The sequence below is a fragment of the Callorhinchus milii genome, unplaced genomic scaffold (genome assembly GCF_018977255.1).
Source record: "Callorhinchus milii isolate IMCB2004 unplaced genomic scaffold, IMCB_Cmil_1.0 Scaffold762, whole genome shotgun sequence".
Lineage (NCBI taxonomy): Eukaryota > Metazoa > Chordata > Chondrichthyes > Chimaeriformes > Callorhinchidae > Callorhinchus > Callorhinchus milii.
In genome coordinates, this window is record NW_024705503.1 from 11,870 (window position 1) to 29,980 (window position 18,111).

The following is an 18,111-nucleotide window of genomic DNA, read 5'->3' on the forward strand; positions in this document are numbered from 1 at the left end:
CAAGATGTGAGCTATGGTGGCATTTGGCAGAAGGTTTGTTACACTCTCTGTCGCTAACTCTATGTTGTTTCCCAGCTTTGTTTGTGATGAGGGTTATTGTACGAGGCTTCCTATGATGTGTATCACTGTGGTGCAGACTGAGTGCACAGTGGTACATAGCGGAGTCGGCGATGGTTAAAACGCTGATTTTCTTGGCAGTGTCAAGAGAAGCAGAAATATGATCTCCAGTGGGGTTTCCTCCCTCTCCTGAGGGTTTTCTGTGGAGCAGGTATTTCAGTCCCTCGCCAGGGGACTGACGGTACCAGGAGACGCTGAAATCCTGTCCGCAGTATCCTGAATATTGGCAATGTAAATTTATCCTCTCACCAGCAAAAGCAGTTTGTTCAGGCGGTGACTGGGAAACTGTATAACTGGATCCTGCGGGACGCAAATTACAGTTTACTTAGAGTCATGGAATCATTGAATCTTTCAGCACAGGAAGAGGCCATTCAGCCCATCGTGTCTGTGAAAAGAGCTTTGAAAAGAGCTAACCAATACAATCCCACTCTCCCGCTATGAACACATAGACCTTTATAATTCCTGTTGATGCATCCAGCCAATTTCATACCGGAATTATCTTTCGAATCTGTTTCCACCACCCCTTGAAGCAGCACATTGCATTCAATAACAATTTTCATTGAAAATAAATTCTTCTGCTCTGCACTCTTGTTCTGTTCCCACTTATCTTACATTTGGGTTCATTGGTTACTGAACCACTTCCCATTGGAATCATGTTTTCCTTTTCTGCTCTCCGAAAAACACTCGCATCTGTGAACGCTTCAATTAAATCTCCCCTGAACCTTCGGTGCTCTCAGGAGAACATTGCCAGAACATACAAATTAATTCCTTCTGTCCTGGTATCATTTTGCCAAATCTCTTTCGCTCCCTGTCCAAGGCCTTCACACACTTCCTAATGTGTCCGTGAAAGGTACAACGATACACGTAAGGATTAATGTTACATCAACAGTAGAAAGAGCAAAGGAATGTATTAAAGTAGACATCTCTTTTAGCTGAGCCATGTTTTATTGCAGACACAAACCCTATGTTTAATTCTGTGACACCATTGATAAGCCTCTCGTAAGTGTACCGTTTAATTAAGCATTGATTTTCTAATTTTGTACTTGTTTGCTGTAGTGGATTGTCCGCGTTGAGGCTTTGGGTGTCTGTGTTCATGGGAATGTTCAGCAGAGAGTCAGGTGTCAGTTTGTACCGTTAAATCGGTGGGTTTACAGTTGAGGCAAATGGAAAGTTTCCCTTCTGTTAATGTCGTTACTTTATCATCGGTGCTGGAGGAGGTTCAGCCTCCGGTTTGTTGCCAATATCAGTTTCTCTCTCAGTCTGTGAACTGCTCAATGCAGTTTCACGTGTACCAGAAGCAAAGTGCTTTCTCTGTCTCTCTCTGTTTCTCTCTCCCTCTCTCTCTCTCTCTTTCCTTCTCTGTCTGTCTGTCTGTCTGTCTGCCTGTCTATCTATCCCTTTCTCTCAATTATACCTTGGGCAAGTTTCCTTAGTCCTAATAGTAATTCCTCCAGAAAAATTGCAATAATAGATCGGTCATTTTCAATCCATGTCTGTTTGTGGGGCATTGCTGTACGCAATTGGCTGCCGCGTTTGCCCACAAATGTACAGTCAATTCCGTTTACAGTATATTCTGTAAGGGATTTGAGACGTTTAGAAGACGTAAAAAGCGCGATAGCAATTGTAAGCATTATTATTATTATTACTATTATTATCCCTCTTTTGCTTTGTTGCTGAGTTGCTTGCTTTGTTCCTTTGTTTCTTTGTTGCTTTCTTTCTTTCTATCTTTCCCTCTTTCTCTCTAATTCTTTTTTCATTCTTTCTTCAAATTTCATGTCTTACATTTTCGCACGATGTATTGTTTCCGCAGGCTTGCATATGGACTTGCTTGTTGGTCTAGAATAAAGGAAAATTGCCTGGGAACACTCAGCGTATATGGAGAGACGAAGGTATGTTAACGTTTCAGGTCGATGAACTTGATTTAGAACTGTAGCCCCCACTTCTCGGGAGAGCAGAGGAGGATATGCACAGTAAGACATCGTTTGATCCAACCGCTATTGTACAGATAAGTTTCCTGAATTCATATCAATGTACTCTGGTCATGTTCCTTTGGAACGACTATCCAGAACAAATCAGTAACTTTGGAAAAATTGGAAATAAAAGTCGGTCATTTGAGAAACAAACCTTAAAGCAGGAGCTTATTTTTATTTTCTCACCAAAACCATGAATTTTGTTTTCAAACTGTTTGTTGAAACGGCACATTTGTACATAATTGGGAGCAATCGTTCAGAATAATGTTTTTTATAAACTCACGCAAATAAATTTCTATTTTCACCCGTTAGAAATGTTTCCCACTTACTTTTCGTTACAGTTACTTTGGTACCTGAACCATCTTCTGTATATTCACCGTAATAACACAGTGACACAGCTCTCATTCTGCAAGGTGCAAAAACTGTTCCATCGAATCATGGTTTAATCCTGGCACCAAAACAAGCAAATGCAGACAAATTGTTAATAAATTCCTATACTTACACTACAGTCCCATTTGTATAGTATTCGTTTGTCCAAATCATGCTTATTTTCAGTATGTTTTCCACATAAACACAGTCAAAGCGCAAAGACCGAAGAACATATTTCTGCAAATAATTCTACAAAATATGTGGAAATAATTAATATTGAAAGCTAACTTTCGATACTTTCTGGAGCACAAAACAGGACAATGTTAGCGATGATCACGTCTCATGTATTTCCGTGAAAATTAGCAGTGCGGTAATTGTGATGATGTTTTCCAATGTGGGTTCCCCAGCGAAGCACAGTGTTTAATGTCAACACAAAAACACAGGTTTGCAAAACAATTCAAATGATTTCTGCCATTTACAAATGATCAATTAATCACACAACGTGTAAATTTCTTTTGAATATTTTATTCGTAAATTTGCATGCCGTCTGTCTCTTGCAATACTTTATAAGGTATATGAATCCAAACAACGTAGTAACTTCAGATTGATACACACTCACTTTTCCTAAGTATTATAACTGACAGTCGTTTCTTAAAAGAAGTATTCTTAAACATAGCTGCACATCACACACGAATGAGGAACATGCACTGATCTCATCGGCAATTTCACATTCTCTGTGTTTTTCCTGTGAGTTGGTGACGGGGCTTTTTGTATTGTTGGAAGCCCAGATACGGCATTGTGGTATCCCAGTAATATCGAGCTCTACAGTTATAATCAGCGCTGTCATCAACTTGCAAATCATTAATTTGCAGAGAAGAGGACCACGATTCCATGTCTGTCTTTGCAACAAACCGTCCTTCACGAGGGATGGGTTTCCAATCTCTTTCATTTGGAAACCGCCTATAAAACTCCATACTTTTGAATCCGCTTTGATAACTTGCTGAGAAGACACAGTTGATGGTTAAAGACTCGCATTCTTCTCTTCTAACAGGAGACGGTGTCTGCGTTACTTTAGCGCTGAAAACATCTGAAAATGATTCACAATATTACATCAGTTTAACAAATTTCAAATTTGACCACTTCTATTGCAAATCCATTGCAAGCATTGGCTTGTTTTCCCTTGATATCAGCTAAAATAATATAATCATGATTATGTAATATAATTATAATATTAATGAGTACATATCATTGTAATGTATAACGAAATTAAAGCAAAATAATTGACTGCCGCGTTTCGCCCACAAAATACAAAGTTATTTCAGTACACAAACCAATGTTTGAAGCGACCTGAGACGTCCCATCCACATCTTAACGCTATACATCAATTACACGGATTATCTATATTGTGCAAATATAGTACTGATGACATTCACTGCTGCAGTGTAGTGCTGTGTTGTGGAAACAACCACTTACATTGTAAGAAGAGGAAGGAGATGGAGACACAGAGGAGAGACATTCTCTCACCGCTGGGAGATACCGTCAGCCCCGGACACCTCAGAGTGACTGTGAGTAACACAGAGCTGTTCTGTAAGAGTGTTGGAGACTTGGTTTATTTGTGATGAACAGCGTCACATCATGGCTGGTGTCAGCGGCTTTGAGGGGTGGGCGGGGTGCGGTTTGTGTATGGAGGGGAAGAACATGTGTGCGGAAAGGGACTGATTAACTGTGCCCGAGAGCAATGGGCAGAGAGGGGGATTTGGTGATGACTGTTCGAGGCTCATTTAGGTTTAAATGGACAACTGACGGGGAAGCCAACGAGAGGGAGTATAACCTGACACTGTGAAGGGACAAAGGCTGTATGATGTAGAGAGGGACTTCACTGAGAATTGGGAAAGACACAGAAATAAACTATTTACACACCTTTGACTTGGAGTGAGTTCTATTGCAGTGACCAGCAGCAGGACGGGGAAGCCGGTCAATGCAGCAGTGAGATAGTGAGATATGGGTGATGATGGGTAAGAAGGAGGAGGGAGAAATAGGGGTAAAGGAGTATGTGTTGGGGTGTTATATATTTCGTGGGGATAGAAGGGGTGACAAGGAGATGAAGGGCTGCGGGGACATGGAGGAGGAAGAGAAGGCAGCGAATATGATGATTACTATTCAGAATATCATGTGAAGTGGTTTACAACGACTTAACGTTATGGTAATTCACTTTATGATAATAATAATAATTATTCTCATTGTTATTAATTCACTTTGTTACATACAACCATTATTATTAATAATTAATGTCTCGGACTATCTGGTCCACGTCTGTCTGTCTGTCTGTCTGTCTCTCTCTCTATCTCTCTCTCTCTCTCGCTCTCTCTCGCTCTCTCTCTTTCTTTGGATCCGCAGGAAATTTTCCTGCTGCACACACACATCCACACACACACAAATATACACATACACACGAAGAAACACACACACACATATACACACACTCAGACACACACGCTCTCTTTAGCGTTAAGCACAAATCTGCCTAATTTTCGAATGTTGGACCTCTTTCCAGTGGCAAAAATCTCTACAATATAATAACGATAATAATTTGATTACTTAATCCACGACTGTGTATAGGAAGCGGCCTATGTTTTTCCTTTTCGCCTAAAAAACAATCATTACCCTTTGCAGCATGTTCGGTGAAAAGTTTTGGGGAGTCTCGTTGACGCGATGAGACGCTGTGTAAAATGCAACGAATGTTATTTTTATTGAAAGTCCTTTCACGAAGGTCATTGGTTTTGAGCACTGAGATGATTTAGGGGGTGTGAGGAGGGAGCTGATCTCTAGTGGAATTGGAAGCTTGTGACTATTTTTTGACTTGAACGATGGACTGGGAGGGAAAAGCAGTTTGGGACTGTGTGTGAGGGAGAGTAGATATATTTGATCATGTTGGAGCCCACTTTATTCTTATAACCATAATAATCCTTGCATTTGATACTCAACATTTTCACGTCCCAAAGCCATTCAAAAATATACTGAAGAGTTGATCTATTTCATGTTGAGGTGGTAAAACGAATCAGCCAATTGTGCTCATCAGTGGCCCACAAACAGTCGTAGATTGAGTGACCGAATTAATATTTTAGTTATGTAATTATTGACATGTTTTAAAATAAACATGTAATTGCTTTATTTTAAGGGATTATTGCCGCCGGTAAGTTGTCTTCCAAATGAATAACATGTGTGTTCCTATTTATTGTTAAATATACAAAGGCGAGTTTGGCTTAAGGAAACTTGTCGAAGGTTTCTCCCCACACGAGAATCGGACTCAGATCATCTCACTTGCGAAACTTGTGTTTTGACCACTAAGTTAAAAGACTCCACATTATTGCACGAATGAGGTATCTTCCTGACGTGAAAGCTGCTGTTTAACAGTCAGTTTTATTTTATTGTTATATGTCGGCACCTATCGGCATTTCAGTAGAATGTCAGTGTGTATTCGTGGTTTGAGTGACCAAATTATTACTATTATTTAAAGAACTTATTAACCCCAGAAACCAATCCCTCAATCGACTAACAATCGTGTTCTTATTTACTGCTAAACAAACTGAGGTGTGTGGAGTAAGGAAAGTTGCTCAATATTTTGCACGGCTGGGAATCAAACACAAGTCTCTCGCTTGCGAGGCGAGTGCTCTTACCACTGAGCTGCAAGGCTCCACCTTGGGAGGTTTTTGTACAGGGAAGTCATTGACTTGCAGCACTGTGCTTCTGCTCTTAAGCCGCAATAATATGTGGCAGCGTCAGTGACAATGACACTGGATATGCTTAATGTGGTTTTTCTCTGATTCGTGTCAAGCTGTGAAGTGAAACGGCCTTTGGCGAAATCTGCTGTGTTGTCATTTCCATCAGTATCCCTGTAGAGAATGTATTGGGGAGCCAGACCTGGGTGATGTCTGTACCAGTACAGAGCAGCATAGGACGAGCTGGTGGTATATGAGCAGCTCAGACTCACTGTGTCTCCCTCTTGTTTGCTCAGCCCCGCTGTCTGCTGTCTGACTGAGTCTCCCAGCACCACATCTGCAACGAGAGGAAAGGATCAAAATCAAACATAGAGCTATTGCAGTCCTGTAGTTCAGTGGCTGTGCACTCGCCTCGCAAGCGTTCGGATCAGGGTTCAATTCCCGGACAGGACAGGGATAAATCTGAGGCAAGTTTACTTACTACACATAAACGCCTCTGTTTACCAATCAATAAGTAGGAACCCAGTTGTTTGAAGATTGGCGGAAGCTTTTCCTCGGATAATAAATTTAAAAAAATAAACGTGGTCACTCAATCCACCACTTTTTGTGGAAGTCTCATGTACACAAATGGCAGCCGCGTTTCTCTCTCACCATTGCGATCAGTTGACTTGTCCATGAATACTGAGACGCGCTTTGTGACGCCTTCGTTATATGAAGGCGTTTCATCAAACATGAAAATTACTATTATTAGCTTTCCATTGCTAACATCTCAACGAACAAACCCAGCTCGGTTGACCAACCAGGTCTGCCAAACGCAATGACCCATCATCCTACTGATGAAAACGCCTCTTTATTAATATCAATCTGTACTGTATGTTTCACAGCCTCACCTGACATAAACCTCAATATGAGAAGGTATTCGATGAACAGCCACATTGTCGCTCTTGAGAAAGAAGACTTTGCCATCAGAGTTTGATGATTGAAAGTGTATGTCGACGGTGAAGGGTTTCAACATCACATCCGTGACCCCACAGCAGCGTTTCCTTGACACACTTACCCCGTGACATTGTCACGCTACTAAATATGGGCGTTGGGCTACACTCATTTACATGCTCAATGATTTCAGAGCCACCACAAGATGATATCAAAGCTGCTGTGGATAAATTTTGCTGAGAACGAATCGTAATGTCCTTGCATTTGATAAAGCGTCTTTGGACATCAACTACAACAATAAACAGCTATAAGTAGCCTCTTTCACTTTTTTCGGACGTCCCTAGTCGCTGGAGAGTGAAGGCGTTTGTACTCGAGATTTTAGAGGGGAGACAGCATGGTGGGTGGAGGAGGGATGATCACTGAAGAGTCGCTTGAGAAGGATGGTCTTCAGACAGGCACTGAATGAGGCAAGGGGACACGAACGTTTGAGAAGATGTTGTAGATCCTCTTCCAACTTTAGATGCTAACAGCGTCTCTGCCACCGAACATCAGCGACCTCCACAAACACTAAATTCACTATGTTATGAATACTAAAGCTTCCAGGACTCTCACTTCGATCAGACAGAATATCGCTGATCGCTTCGATTTGTTCCTTGGGATATTTGATGCTCATTTGAACAGTGATGGATTGAGAGACCAACACTATTTTGAAGGATGTATCATTCCCGCGGAAAAGCGATTCGCCGATCGATTTACACCCGGGTTGTTTATCGCTGCGAGATAAACAGCGGTCTGTGTGTGGAGTAAGGAAACTTGCCTAAGAATTTACAAGGCCCGGAATTGAACCAGGGTCCTCCTGTTTGTCAGACGAGTGTTGTTCCCACTCCGCCACACAGCTCCGTGCAAATTAACAAAAAACAAAATAAACATGATTTGGTTTGATTTTATTTGTAACCTGAAGTCAACCAAAAGCAACTGGGCCTGTAATGCCTACGTCGTTCACTAATTGTTTTCTGCATTTAATGTGACAGATAATGATGTGAACGGTTAGCTGACACGTTGATGAGAGGTGAATGTGGTTACCGCTGAGTCTGGATACAGTCATTTTTGCCCCCTCAGGGACTAAAGGCCTGACCAATGTTCCGCACATACCTCAACAGACATAACATCTCTGTGTACAAAGTAAAGTCAGTTTTTGTACGAGACCTCCGGTGCTGTCTATCATTGTGGTGAGACTAAAGGCACAGTAATACACAGCGCTGTCAGACACCACCAGCCCAGAGATAAACAAACTGGTTGATGAACTGAATTTTTGTAGCTGAGCAGAGAGGAGGCAAAGGAAACTGAGCTAATATTCTTGGATGATGATCTTGCGGCGGGGGCAGGGGATGGGTGGTTTGGAGTGGCGCTGGAAGGTATCGATTTATGGAACATTTCACATTGGAACCAACCGAGTTCCAAGGAGACCAAACTGATCGGTAGAATAGGGGTTGGTATGGATCTTTAATACGCCATTAACCCAACATACATTGTTTAAATAAAACAAGTTATCATAATTTACATTCAACAGGTCCTCTGGGCTTGTCCGTTTGAACCACATTACAGACAATGTCAATGTCTGCAAAAGATAACAAATTGGAACCTGGTCATTTGAGAATCGAGCTTCCTAGTGGGAGTTCATTAATCTTTTCCACAACACAGGCCGTTTTTTTTCAAAATTCGTTAATTGGATTGTAGAAACTTTCCAGTTGCAAATAATTGGGAGCATTTTACATTTCATGTGCAACAAATTTTATTGCAATTCGACAGATTTTTTCCTCACTTACTTTTGGTTACGGTTACTTTGGTTCCTGATCCATCTTTGCTATAATGCCACAGTCACACAACACTCCTTCTACACCGTGCAAAAACTTTTATAACAGAAAATAGTTTAATCCTGGCAACAAAACCATAAAATGCTGACAAATTGATCACTAACTCCTATCTCTCCACTTCTGTCCCATCTTCATTCTTTCATTTATCCAAATTATGTTTATCTTCAATATTGTTTCCACCAAAACACAGAAAAAATGCACGTCCCATAGAAGAACTCTCTGCAAATAATTCCTGAACATGTCTGCTTGAAATAATCAATTTTGAAAGATAACTTACGATGCATTCAGGTGAAAAAAATTGGGCAAATGTATCAGTGATCACGCCTCGTGTTTTTCGATGAAAATGGCAGTGCGGTATTTGCACTGATGCTTTTCAATGTGTCTTCCCCAGCCAGCACAGCATTCAATGTCAACACAAATAAAATAGTTTGGCAAAACAAGAGAAATTATTTCTGCCATTTACCAATGATCAATCAAGCACATAATGCGTAAGATTCTTTTTAATATTCTCCTAGTGGGACTTTGCATGTCGTCTGTCACTTGCGAAAAAATGTTAGGTATATGATTTCATACAACGTACTAACTTGAGGTTCAAACTGAATAATGTTTGCTAAGTATTTATAACTAATGGTAGTTTCTAAAAGGAAGTGTTATTAAACTTCACTGCACGTCACACAGGAATGAGGAATGTGCATTAAATTAGTTGACAAGTTCACAGTCTCCGCGTTTTTCCTGTGAGTTGCTGAAGGCGCTTCTTGTATTGTCGGAAGCCCAGTTACAGCATTGTGGTACCTGTAGTATCGAGCTTTACAGTAATAGTTAGCGCTGTCTTCAACTTGCAAATCATTAATTTCCAGCAAAGACGTCTTCGATCCAGCGTCTGTCTTTACAACAAATCGTCCTCCAAGAGGGATCCGCTTCCAATGTTCCTCACTGTGAAAATGTCTAAAATAGTCCATGCTCTTGAAAGTCTCATAATAACCTGCTTCAAAGACACAATTGATGGTCAAAGACTCGCATTCTTCTCTCCTAAGAGACGGTGGTGTTTGCTTTACTGAGGCACTGAAAACATCTGAAAATTATACACAACAAAACATAAGTTTAATAGATAGAAAACACTGACCAATTCGATTAAAATTAATCCCAAGCCTCAGCTTGATTTTGCTAGATACCGAATGATATAATGCTGCCTTGATTAAGAATATACTTATAATATCTATTGACATAAGTAATTATAATGTAAAATATAACAATGTAATTGATCTCAGTTCCCTGCCGCATTTCGCGCACAATAAACACACTCAAAAATACACGTTACAATATGTTCCATGAAGCGATTTGATACGTCTCATCGACTTCATGAGGCGCTCTATCAATCAATAAATTATAATTATCATGTTGCACATTGTAATGATGACATTCACTGGCGCTGTGTCGTGCTGTGTAATGGAAACAAACACTTACAATGTAAGAAGAGGAAGGAGATGGAGACACAGAGGAGAGACATCCTATCACCGCTGGGAGTTACAGTCAGCCCCGGACACCTCAGAGTGACTGTAAGTAAAACAGAACTGTGCTGTAAGAGTGTTGGAGACTTGGTTTATTTGTGATGAACAGCGTCACATCATGGCTGGTGTCAGCGGCTTTGAGGGGTGGGCGGGGGATGGTTTGGGGGTGGAGGGTAACAATATACATGAGGAAAGGGACTGACTCACTGTGCCCGAGAGCAGTGGGCAGAGAGGGCGACTTGGGAATAACTATTCGAGTCTCATTTAGGTTTAAATAGACAATTGACGGGGAAGCCAACGAGATGGAGTAGAATCTGACACTGTGAGAGGGACAAAGGTGTAGAGTGAGCTTTACTGGGAATTGGGAAAGACATGTAAAGAAAATACATACACTCCTTTGCCTTGGAGTGTGTTCTGTTTCAGTGACCAGCAGCAGGACCGGGAAGCCGGTCAAGGCAGCAGAGTGTTAGCGAGATGTGGGTGATGATGGGTGAGGAGTAGGAGGGAGAAATCGGGGTAATGAGTGTGGGGTTGGGTGGTTATATAATCCTTGGGTACAAAACGGGTGACAAAGAGATGAAGGGCCGCAGGCGGACATGAAGGAGGAAGAGAAGGCAGCTCATATGATGCTCAATTTTCAGCGTATCATTTGAAGTGGTTTATCACGAATTAAATATATGGAAATGCACCTTTTTTAAATACAAACATTATTATTAATCCCTGACTTGTCTGTCTGTATGTCTGTGTATCTGTGTGTGTGTTTTTTTTCTGTGTCTGTCTGTCTGTCTCTCTGTCCGTCTGTGTGTGTTTCTCTCTCTCTCGCTCTCACTCGCTCTCTCTCTCTCTCTCTCTCTCTCTCTCGTTGGCCCTCTTTCTTTGGTTCCTTAGGAATGTTTCCTTGCTGCCCAAATACACAGACACACATACACAGACACACACACACAGACAAACGCCTCAGTTTAGCAATAATTACAAACCGCTTGTTCTGCGAATGTTTGATCGCTTTTAATAAATTAATAATAATAATAATTTGATACTTAATCCATGACTGTTTATAGGACCGCCTCTGTTGGTGCGTTTCGCCTGAAAACCACAGTCACTACCCTTTACAATGTATTCTGTAAAGGGCTTTGTGGTTTCTCGTTGACATTATGAGGCGCTGTGTAAAATGCAAGGAACTTTATACTTACTAAGCCTTTTCAAATGTTATTGGACTTCAGCACTGAGGGGGTTAGGGGTTGTGAGTGGGGAGTTGATCACGAGTGGAATCAGGTTTGTGATTATTTTTTGACTTGAACCATGGACTGGGAGGTCAAAGCAGTTTGGGTCTGTTTGTGAGGGAGAGTAAATATACTTGATCATGTTGGAGCCCGTTTTATTCTTATAACCATATTAATCCTTGCATTTGATACTCAACATTTTCACGTCCCAAAGCGATTCACAAAATATATCGAAGAGTTGATCTATTTCACGTTTAGGTCGTCAAATGAATCAGCCAATTGTGCTGATCAGTGTCCCATAAACAGCCGTAGATTGAGTGACCGAATTAATATTTTACTTATGTAATTATTGACATGTTTTAAAACAAATATGTAATTGTTTTATTTTTAAGGGAATATTGCCCTCGGTTAGTTGTCTTCCAAACGAGTAATATGCGTGTTCCTATTTATTGTTAAATATACAAAGGCGAGTGTGGCTTAAGGAAACTTGCGTGAGGTTTCTCCCCACACGAGAATCGGACTCAGATCATCTTACTTGCGAAATTTTTATTCTAAGTTAAAAGACTCCATATTATTGCACGAATGAGGTATCTTCCTGATGTGAAAGCTGCTGTTTAACAGTCAGTTTTATTGTATTGTTACATGGCGACATCTCTCGGCATTTCACTAGTATATCAGTGTATATCGTGGTTTGAGTGACCAAATTATATTATTTTTTAAAGAGCTTATTACCACAGAAAAGCAATCCGTTAACGACTGGTCACTTCCCCTCCAACTTCCACCCACCACCCACCCCTTCCCTCCCACACTCCGACTCCTACCCATCCTCCCCTACACACCTTCGTACCCGTTTCCCCACCCTCTGTCACTGAACTCATCCTATCCCTAAAACCAACCACCTGCTCCCTTGACCCCATCCCCACTCCACTCCTTATCTCCCAGCTCCATTTTCTTGCCCCACACATCACTGACATCATAAACCTGTCCCTCTCCTCTGGCTCTGTCCCCATTCCATTAAAAACTGCCATCATCACGCCCACCCTGAAAAAACCCTCCCTTGATGCGTCGCAGCTATCAAGCTACCGGCCCATCTCCAACCTCCCCTTTCTCTCCAAAGTCTTGGAAAGAGTTGTCGCCTCCCAACTGCGCTCTTTCCTCTCCACCCATTCTCTTTTTGAACCCCTTCAGTCAGGTTTCCGTGCTGCTCATAGCACAGAAACTGCCCTGGTCAAGGTCACCAATGATATCCTGACCATCTGTGACCAGGGCTCCCTCTGTCTCCTCGTCCTCCTCGACCTATCGGCAGCATTCGATACGGTCGACCACACTATCCTACTCCACCGCTTGTCCTCCCACCTCAACCTTCAAGGCACTGTCCTTGAATGGTTTAGGTCGTACCTTTCTCACCGTCTTCACTTCGTCTCAACGAATGGCTTCTCCTCCACCCCCCGTACTGTCTCATGTGGTGTCCCTCAGGGCTCTGTCCTCGGTCCCCTCCTCTTCACCCTCTATATGCTCCCCCTTGGTGACATCATCCGCAAACATGGGGTTAACTTCCACATGTATGCGGATGACACCCAACTCTACCTTTCCTCCTCTACTCTCAACTCCACGACCACCGATGTCCTGACAGCCTGCCTGTCCGACATCGAGTCCTGGACGAGAGACAACTTTCTTCAGCTCAACGTGCAAAAAACCGAGGCCCTCCTGATTGGCTCACGTCAGCGCCTCCGCACCTCAGGCGCTGACACCATCAGCATCCAAGGCTGCACTCTCCACCTCTCAAAGCCAGTCAGGAACCTCGGCGTTTTGTTCGACCCTGAGCTGTCCTTTCTCCCTCACATCCGCACCACAACTGGCACCGCCTTCCATCACCTCCGGAATATCGCCAGATTACGGCACTACCTCACCCCTCACGCTGCTGAAACCCTGGTTCACGCCTTTGTCACCTCAAGGCTGGACTATGGGAACTCTCTCCTCGCCGGCCTTCCCGCCACCTCCCTCCACAAGCTGCAGGTCATTCAGAACTCTGCAGCTCGTGTACTGTCCCGCACCAGGCTTCGGGACCACATCACTCCCACCCTCGCTCGCCTCCACTGGCTCCCCATCCCCCAGAGGATTGATTTCAAGATCCTCATCCTCACCTACAAGGCCATTCACGGCCTTGCTCCCTCCTACCTCTCCAACCTACTATCCCCCTACCTACCTGCCCGTACCCTCCGTTCCTCTGGCTCCGGTCTGCTCCACGTCCCCCGCCCCAACCGCCCTACTATCGGTGGTCGGGCCTTCAGCCTCTCAGCCCCGAGGCTCTGGAACTCCATCCCCCAGTGCCTTCGCCTTGCTTCCTCCCTTTCCTCCTTCAAGGCCGGTCTCAAAACCTTTCTCTTTGACCGTGCCTTCAGCTCCCCTCTCGACTCTCTTCCTCCTCCTCGCTCCCTCCCTTCCCTCCCCTCACCCTGACCATTTCCCCTTCCTCTCTCCCTCCCTTGCCTCCCCTCACCCTCACCATTTCCCCCCTGCTCGGGTCATGACCCAACTGTGCAGCGCCTTGGGACGTCCTCCTGACGTTAAAGGCGCTCTATAAATGGGATCTTGTTGTTGTTGTTGTTTTTACGATTGATCTGATGTCTCATAAATGCACCGACCAATTAAGCTTTGTTTGTCTTATGTCGTAGTTGTTTGCTGTAGTGGATTGTCCACATTGAAGCTTTGGGTTTCTGTGATCAGGGGAATGTTTAGCAGAGAATCAGGTGTCAATATGTACCGTTAACTCCGTGGGTTTGCAGTTGAGGCAAATGGAAAGTTTCCCTTCTGCAAATGTCGTTACTCTAACATCGCTGCTGGAGAAGGCTTAGCCTCTGGTTTGTTGCCAACATCAGTTTCTCTCTCAGTCTCTGAGCTGCTCAATGCAGCTTCACTTGTGCCAGAAGGAAAGTACTTTCTCTCTCTCTCTCTCTCTCTCTCTCTCTCCCTCTCTCTGTTTATTTTTTTCATTCATTCTTTCTTTCTTTCTTTCTTTCTTTCTTTCTCTCTTTCTTTCGTTCTTTCTTTCTTTCTTTCTTTCTTTCTTTCTTTCTTTCTTTCTTGCTTTCTTGCTTTCTTTCCTTCTTTTTTTCTTTCGTTCTAATCCTTTTCCCAGCCTTTCCTTAACTTTCCTACTTTTCAATTTGACAAAACAGAATTTGTCGCCATATGCTTGAATATTCATGGTTCAGAATAAAACAAAAATGTCTGGGTGCAATCATTATATACGGAGGGAGGCAAAGGAAACTGAGCTAATATTCTTGGAAGATGATCTTGCGTCGGGGGCAGGGGATGGGTGGTTTGGAGTGGCGCTGGAAGGTATCGATTTATAGAACATTTCACATTGGAACCAATCGAGTTCCAAGGAGACCAAACTGATCGGTAGAATAGGGGTTGGTATGGATTTTTAATACGCCATTAACCCAACATACATTGGTTAAATAAAACAAGTTATCATAATTTACATTCAACAGGTCCTCTGGGCTTGTCCGTTTGAACCACGTTACAGACAATGTCAATGTCTGTAAAAAATAACAAAGTAGAACCTGGTCATTTGAGAATCGAGCTTCCTAGTGGGAGTTCATTAATCTTTTCCACAACACAGGCCGTTTATTTTCAAAATTCGTGAAATGGATTGTAGAAACTTTCCAGTTGCAAATAATTGGGAGCATTTTGCATTTCATGTGCAACAAATTTTATTGCAATTCGACAGATTTTTTCCTCACTTACTTTTGGTTACGGTTACTTTGGTTCCTGATCCATCTTTGCTATAATGCCACAGTCACACAACTCTCCTTCTACAAGGTGCAAAAACTTTTAGAACAGAACATGGGTTAATCCTGGCAACAAAACCATAACATGCTGACAAATTGATCATTAACTCCTATCTCTCCACTACTGTCCCATCTTCATACTTTTCATTTATCCAAATTATGTTTATCTTCAATATTGTTTCCATCAAAACACAGAAAAAATGCACGACCCATAGAAGAACTCTCTGCAAATAATTCCTGAACATGTCTGCTTGAAATAATCAATTTTGAAAGATAACTTACATGCATTCAGTTGNAAAAAATTGGGCAAATTTATCAGTGATCACGCCTCGTGTTTCTCCATGAAAATAGCAGTGCGGTATTTGTGCTGATGTTTTTCAATGTGTCTTCCCCAGCCAGCACAGCATTCAATGTCAACACAAATAAAACAGATTTTCAAAACAAGAGAAATTATTTTTGCCATTTACCAATGATCAATCAAGCACATAATGCATAAGATTCTTTGTGAATATTCTCCTAGTTGGACGTTGCATGTCGTCAGTCACTTGCGAAAAAATGTTAGTTATATGAATTCAAACAACGTACTAACTTGAGGTTCAAACTGAATAATGTTTCCAAACTATTTATAACTAATGGTAGTTTCTAAAAGGAAGTGTTATTAAATATCACTGCACATCACACAGGAATGAGGAATGCGCATTAAATTAGTTGACATGTTCACATTCTCTGTGAGTTGCTGAAGGCGCTTATTGTATTGTCGGAAGCCCAGTTACAGCATTGTGGTTCCCGTCGTATCGAGCTTTACAGTAATAGTCAGCGCTGTCTTCAACTTGCAAATCATTAATTTCCAGCAAAGACGTCTTCGATCCAGCGTCTGTCTTTACAACAAATCGTCCTCCAAGAGGGATCCGCTTCCAATGTTCCTCACTTTGAAAATGTCTAAAATAGTCCATGCTCTTGAAAGTCTCATAATAAACTGCTTCAAAGACACAATTGATGGTCAAAGACTCGCATTCTTCTCTCCTAAGAGACGGTGGTGTTTGCTTTACTGAGGCGCTGAAAACATCTGAAAATTATACACAGCACAGCATAAGTTTAATAGATAGATAACACTGACCAATTCGATTAAAATTAATCCCAAGCCTCAGCTTGATTTTGCTAGATACCGAATAATATAATGCTGTCTTGATTAACAATATAGTTATAACATCAACTGACATAAGGAATTATAATGTACACTATCATAGTGTAATTGACCTCAGTTCGCTGCCGCATTTCGCGCACAAAAACACAGTCAAAAATACACTTTACAATATATTCCATGAAGCGATTTGAGACGCCTCATCGACTTCATGAGGCGCTCTGTCAATCTAGGAATTATTATTATCATGTTGCACATTTTATTGATGACATTCACTGGCGCTGTGTAGTGCTGTGTAATGGAAACAAACACTTACAATATAAGAAGAGGAAGGAGATGGAGACATAGAGCAGAGACATTCTCTCACCGCTGGAAGATACCGTCAGCCCCGGACACCTCAGAGTGACTGTGAGTAACACATGGTTGTTCTGTAAGAGTTTTAGAGACTTGTTTTATTTGTGGTGAACAGCGTCACATGATGGATGGTGTCGGCGGCTTTGAGGTATGGGCGGGGGGTGGTTTTGGGGTGGAGGGGAAGAACATACATGAGGAAAGGGACTGACTGACTGCGCCCGAGAGCAGTGGGCAGAGAGGACGATTTGGGGATGACTGTTCGAGGCTCATTTAGGTTTAAATAGACAATTGACGTGGAAGCCAACGAGATGGAGTAGAATCTGACACTGTGAGAGGGACAAAGGTGTAGAGTGAACTTTACTGGGAATTGGGAAAGACATGTAAAGAAAATACATACACTCCTTTGCCTTGGAGTGTGTTCTGTTACAGTGACCAGCAGCAGGACCGGGAAGCCGGTCAAGGCAGCAGAGTGTTAGCGAGATATGGGTGATGATGGGTGAGGAGGAGGAGGGAGAAATCGGGGTAATGAGTGTGGGGTTGGGTGGTTATATAATCCTTGTGTACAAAACGGGTGACAAAGAGATGAAGGGCCGGAGGGGGACATTATGGAGGAAGAGAAGGCAGCTCATATGATGCTCAATTTTCAGCGTATCATTTGAAGTGGTTTATCACGAATTAAATATATGGGAATGCACCTTTTTAAATACAAACATTATTATTAATCCCTGACTTGTCTGTCTGTATGTCTGTGTATCTGTGTGTGTGTTTGTTTCTGTGTCTGTCTGTCTGTCTGTCTCTCTGTCCGTCTGTGTGTGTTTCTCTCTCTCTCGCTCTCTCTCGCTCTCTCTCTCTCTCTCTCCCTCTCTCTCTCGTTGGCCCTCTTTCTTTGGTTCCTTAGGAATGTTTCCTTGCTGCCCAAATACACACACACACAGACACACACACACAGACAAACGCCTCAGTTTAGCAATAATTACAAACCGCTTGTTCTGCGAATGTTTGATCGCTTTTAATAAATTAATAATAATAATAATAATTTGATACTTAATCCATGACTGTGTATAGGACGTCGCCTCTGTTGGTGCATTTTGCCTGAAAACCACAGTCAC

General features: G+C 42.4%; 1 long non-coding RNA gene across 1 annotated transcript; it reads right to left on the reverse strand.

Moving 5' to 3' along the window:
- Positions 1 to 14,811: 14,811 nt before the first annotated feature.
- Positions 14,812 to 15,907, reverse strand: LOC121852334. Its single transcript, XR_006086083.1, has 3 exons — positions 15,790 to 15,907; positions 15,464 to 15,547; positions 14,812 to 14,868 (listed from the first exon to the last, which is right to left on the reverse strand). It is a non-coding gene; the product is annotated as an uncharacterized LOC121852334 (long non-coding RNA).
- Positions 15,908 to 18,111: the final 2,204 nt, after the last annotated feature.